A 6,123-nucleotide genomic window follows, 5' to 3' on the forward strand; every position below is an offset into this window, starting at 1 on the left:
AGAAGGGACAATTATATGGACTGAGACAATTATTATTCGCTGACACCTTGGGTATAAGGATATAAATTCCTGGTTTACTGTAAGGAAATGGACAAACGGTCCAGTATAGTATTTCTAAGAAGGTTTTGTGAAGCAATACCGGGGGTAATTAACCATTGTTCCATATGTGTATGGATTTCTTGACAGCGTTTCTTCATATATAAGCTCCCTTTCCAAGCATAGTGTCATTTATCCTGGATTTTAGTTCTGTTATCGTTGGGGGAGAATGGTCTATCCAATGTAGTGCCAACAACTATCAGGCTTGGAATAATATTCTGGAGCTAGCTATTGCCATATGGGGGTCTGGTCTACGTCCTCTCCCAGGAGTCTCAGGATACAGATTTTAGGTTCCAACTGAAGTTGTGTCACAAATACAGATAGTACAAGAGCGATCACCACATTACAGTAGTCGCCAATATTCCCACATCATATGCATCAGGTGGGTGTCATTTTGACCACATCTAGGGCATGTGTCATCAGTTTGTATTAAAATTTTAAATAAAATACTTGGGGATCTATATGTTATGATCTGCTACAAGCACTAAGGAAAGACAGGAGATCTGTCCCTACAATAGAACTAAACTGGATCCCTACGATGTAACGGGGAACCTGATCCTGCGATCAGACCCCCTAAAGTCCTCGGCTAGTCTGTACGAAGACCTATAGATGCAACGGAGGGATCCCTACAAGAACTAGGGACTGGGATAAAGTTGGACACCTCCTAGCAGAAATTGTAGCAGTAAAAGACAAACACACAACATAGAACATAGAGGTCAGAAGACCTAGCAAAACTAACAGAGAAAGGTAACAGAGTACCAAGCTAGCTCAAGAGTAGAAAATACAATGAAGTCCAGCAAGGCCAGGAGGGCGGAGCCGGATTAAATAGGAAAAAATGGTCATGTGACCAGCAAACTAGAAAAAACCTAACAGGAGAGTTCTAACAGTACCCCCTCTTCTAAGAGGATCATCCGGATCCCCTAGGATCGGGCTTATCAGGAAACCTTCTGTGAAACGCTCTGACACGTCTGGAAGCGGAAACATCATCCGCCCTCACCCATGAGTTATCCTCGGGTCCGAAACCCTTCTAAGCGACGAGATACTGCAAACTCCCTCTATACCGTCTAGAATTTAGGATGCGGGAAATTTCATATTCCCCGTCCTCCACCACCAGAGGAACAGTGGCAGAGGCGTCACCAACCGACACATCAGCTTTTTTCAACAGAGAAACATGAAACACCGGATTAATCTTCCAGGAGGTAGGAACCTCCAACCTAACAGCAGATTGGTTAACTATCTGAAGCACCTTAAAGGGCCCTACAAACTTGGGACCCAATTTTTTCGAAGGAATCCTCAATCGCAGATTCTTAGAGGACAACCAAAGCATGTCACCAATAGCAAACGAAACCTCTTGCCGTTTCCTATCAAAGTACCTCTTAGATTTTTTGTTAGCCTCCTGAAGATAATCACGCACATCCGTCCAAACTCTCTCCAAATCACCGGAAAAACTCTCCTCCTCAGGCACAGCCGATACCAATTTGGAGAATGACCCAAAAGACGGATGTCTCCCAGAACAACAAAAAAAAGGCGAACACCCAGCAGAAGAGGATGTATGGTTGTTAAGAGCAAATTCAGCAAGTGGCAGAAACTCAGACCACCCCTCTTGATTGTCTGCCACAAAGCAACGCAAGAACTGCTCAACATCCTGGTTCTTTCTGTCTGGCCATTAGACTCAGGATGATATCCGGATGAAAACGACAAATGAACTCCCAACCTGTCACAAAAGGCACGCCAAAAATGAGCCACGAACTGAGGTCCCCTATCAGAAACAATGTCAGTAGGAACGCCATGTAGTCTGACAATTTCCTTGACAAAGGCCTTAGCGAGTGTCTTAGCGCAAGGCAGTTTGATGAAGGGAACCAAGTGACACATCTTGCTAAAACGGTCCACGACCACCCAGATGACCGTGAAACCTTCAGAGGGGGGAAGGTCAGTAATAAAGTCCATAGCCAGATGTGTCCAAGGTGCACTAGGAACCTCCAGAGGGCAAAGCAACCCCGCAGCAGGAGCATGCGAAGACTTAGATCTAGCACACACAGTACATTGACGCACCCACTTAATGACTTCCTTCTGCCATCCAGGTCACCGAAAACTGCGACCCACAAGTCTCTTGGTCTCAGAAATTCCTGGATGACCTGCCAACCGAGACTCATGACACTCAACAAACAAATCTCTCCTAAAGGTCCTAGGCACAAACAACCTCCCATGGGGAGTGTTAGATGGGGCATTCTCCTGAGCTTTAAGAATCTCCAAATAGGAGTCCAAAGCAGCAATCACAACACCTTCTTGTAAAATGCTCTCCTCGTCCTCATCAGCACTGACCATGGGATAAAAGCTACGAGACAAAGCATCCGCTTTAACATTCTTGGTACCCGGGATGTAAGTAATGGAAAAATTAAACCGCGAGAAAAAAAGTGCCCACCTAGCCTGACGGGCATTCAAGCGCTTGGCAGCATCAAGATAGATCAGATTTTTATGATCAGTGAAAACCTGAATGGGAAATTCAGCACCTTCCAAAAGATGACGCCAGTGTTCAAATGCGAGTTTAATAGCCAGCAATTCCCGATTACCAATATCGTAATTAAGTTCAGTCTCGGAAAATTTTTTTGAAAAAAAGGCAAAGGGATGTACTCCATCCTTGTTCTCCTGAGACAAAACCGCACCGACCCCCACCGAAGAAGCATCAACCTCAACCAAAAACGGCTTAGTCACATCAGGCTGCATAAGGATGGGAGCAGAGGTGAACCTCTCCTTTAGAAATACAAAAGCTTCAATGGCCTCAGAAGTCCACTGAACCGTATTAGCACCTTTCCTAGTGAGATCGGTCAGCGGTTTGACAATAATAGAAATTTTTTTTATGAATTTTCTGTAATAATTGGTGAAACCCAAAAACCTCTGTATCGATTTCAAACCAATAGGCCTAGGCCATTCCTGCACAGCTTGAACTTGAACCGGGTCCATCTCAAAACCTTCACTGGAGATAATGTAGCCCAAAAAACTAATTCTCTGTACAGCGAACTCACATTTCTCTAGCTTAGCAAAAAGCGAATTGTCCATTAATAACTGTAAAACCTCACGTACGCTCCGCCAATGAGACTCCAGATCCGGTGAATAAATCAAAATGTCATCCAAATACACAACCACATTTTTGCCGATCAAAGGTCTAAGGATGTCATTAATAATATTCTGAAAAAATGCTGGAGCATTGGTAAGACCAAAAGGCATAACCAGATTCTCAAAATGACCCACAGGAGTGTTAAAAGCAGTTTTCCATTCATCACCCTCCTTCATGCGCAACAAATTGTATGCCCCCCGGAGATCAATTTTAGAGAACCACTTGGCCCCCACTAACTGGTTAAACAAATCAGGAATCAATGGCTGTGGGTAAGGATTGCGTACAGTAATTTTATTAATCTCACGAAAGTCCAGACAAGGACGTAAACCGCCATCTTTTATTTTAACCAAAAAAAATCCAACAGCCACAGGAGACTTGGAAGGCCTAATGTGACCGGCGGCCAAGCTTGTCTGTATGTATTCCTCCAAAGCCTTTCTCTCAGGAATAGTAAGATTAAATAAACGACTTTTAGGAAGAGTCGCTCCAGGGACAAATTCAATGGTACAATCATAGTCTCTATGGGGAGGCAAAATTTGTGACTCCTCCTCAGAAAAAACTCTCCAAAAATCCTGAATAGGTACAGGTAATTCCCCTTTTTCCACCGCAGCAATACGTCCGTTACAACACTTGTCATAACATTTAGGGCTCCAGGACTTAATTTCATTGGTAGACCAATCCAGTACAGGATTATGCAATTTTAACCAGGGCAACCCCAATATTACTGGAGAAGGCAAATTATTCAATACTACCAAATCCAAATTCTCTTGATGAACACCATTACTAGTGAGGGGAAACTCACAGACCTTGTGAGTAACACTCTTCAAGGGAGAGCCATCAACAGAAACCACAGCAATAGGGGATGAGAAAGGTTTAGGTTTTAATGTAAGTTTTTCCAAGAATCCCCCATCAATCACATTCAGAGTAGAACCACAATCCACAAATACCCAAAATTCAATTAATTCTTCCTGAGCAGCGGTAGTAGCAGATAGGAATACTCCCTTAGAATTTAAACAGGCTATACGTGCATAACTGACCATTTTTTTTTCTTTGTTCATACGAAGCACACAGTTCTTAATAAAATGACCAGAATTTCCGCAATAGAAGCACAAACCTTCAGAAAGCCTGCGGTCTTTTTCCTGAGAGCGGGGTGTCATCGCCCCAATCTCCATCGGCTCTCCTTTGTCAGCACAGACCCTCTCAAGACTCGGAGCTGACATAGCAGAGGATTTGCTCTCATTAACCCTTGCACGCAGTCTCCTGTCCGCCAGTATAGTTAATTGCATAGCCTCCTGCAAGTTTCCAGGTGTGGGATAAGCAATCAGCAAATCTTTAACCCTTTCACCTAGCCCCGCAAGAAACATAGTTTGTGTACTTTTCAATCCCCAGAATATTTTTACCCCTATCCCACACCTTATATATTAACTTTAGTTTATGACATTTTAGGTCATTTTCTTGAGGAGGCCCCATATCTAGTATCGAGAATGGAAGCTTCCGCTTGGTTCCTTCCATAAGTAGGTGCCCGGAAATTCCACAATATTTGCGAGTAACCCATCCATGAAACTACCTTAGCTGCTTTCTAGCGTTAAGCGGGTCTGCGTATGTCTGGAGGGAAGCAGATCATTGATGTTGTTTGTCAAGGAGATCAATCCGCTCAAGCAAGTAGGAGACTTTAGCTGCTTTCTCTTTTAAGCCTGGATCTATGTTTTATTAGTATCCCTCTGAGGACAAATTTGAGAGCTTTCCATTGAAATGGTAAGGCAGTTTCATCATGCTCATATTTGTGAAGGAGTCTATTGTCTCAAGAAGGTCTGAGACACAGAGTGAGTCTTTCAGCAGATTATCATTAAGTTCCCACAGTTGAAGCCTTGGTGGAGTCAGGTATAGTCAGATTACAATATACAGGAGCATGATCTGACCATATAGCAGTCCCTATCAGAGATGTAGGCTGCCATGTAAGCAAGTAATGGCAATTTAATGAAAAGTCTCTACGGCTATGCATATTGAGTATAGGAGAATAATACGTATAATCCTTTACATCTGGATGTTGTATCTTCCATACATCGACCAGTTGGAAAGACCGGAGCACGTTTAGCAAAGCTTTTGGGTGATTTAGATTGGTGACTCCAGCCAGGGAACGCCTCTAAAGAAGGATCCAAGACAAAATGAAAGTCACCTTCAATGATGATAAGGTCCTACAGAAAATGTTTTAGTTTGTTTAAGTACTGACATCATGTCTTAATTAGGTCACAATTAGGTAGACAGAAGTTTGCCAAAGTCAAAATGTTGGAATAGATGGAGATCTTAAACACATACATCCTCTCAGTGTCAGACAGTGTTTCTACAATGATATGCGGCAGTGATCTGTGTCGGCCTATACTCCGCACCTTAGACTTCAAAACAGCATTTGTACTGTGACGCCAAGATGAATAATATCTGTTAGTAATCTGAGGTACAGTATATGATCGCCTCTAAAGTGGGTCTCCTGAAGAAGGAGAAAATGAACGTGTTGTTTATTCATATGATAAAACACTTGAGCTCCTTTCTCTGGAACATTAAGTCCTCTGACATTCAATGAACGAGTTTTGAGTTGTGTCATATTATATGAAAAAAATAAAGAGGGGAAAAGAGAAAGATTAAGAGCAAAGAGGAGGTATAGATGGTAGATAGTAACGTCTACCTCTCAGTGGCCAAGAGGTATAGATTATGAATATATCGAACACTAGGAAATTGCGAAACAGGCAGATACCAATAAAAGTCCCTAACTGGGGGTTGTCTTTACAGGCGTAAGTCAAACCTTTAGTCCTAGGGTTCCTATTAGGGGGAACCACAGAATATATAGCGAGCAAAGTAATACAGCCTGATAGTACAGTAATATAATGTGAACTCAAATTAAATGCGGTTCTAAGATATTG

At 42.7% G+C, this 6,123-nt stretch overlaps 1 protein-coding gene across 1 annotated transcript in view; it reads left to right on the forward strand.

Annotated features, from left to right (window-relative positions):
* LOC141171879 (uncharacterized) overlaps positions 1-6,123 on the forward strand; it is a 307,194-nt gene that overhangs the window by 55,566 nt on the left and 245,505 nt on the right. The window lies entirely within an intron of this gene.

The sequence above is a fragment of the Phyllobates terribilis genome, unplaced genomic scaffold (genome assembly GCF_046119375.1).
Source record: "Phyllobates terribilis strain yellow unplaced genomic scaffold, ASM4611937v1 Scaffold_12__6_contigs__length_324123572, whole genome shotgun sequence".
NCBI lineage: Eukaryota > Metazoa > Chordata > Amphibia > Anura > Dendrobatidae > Phyllobates > Phyllobates terribilis.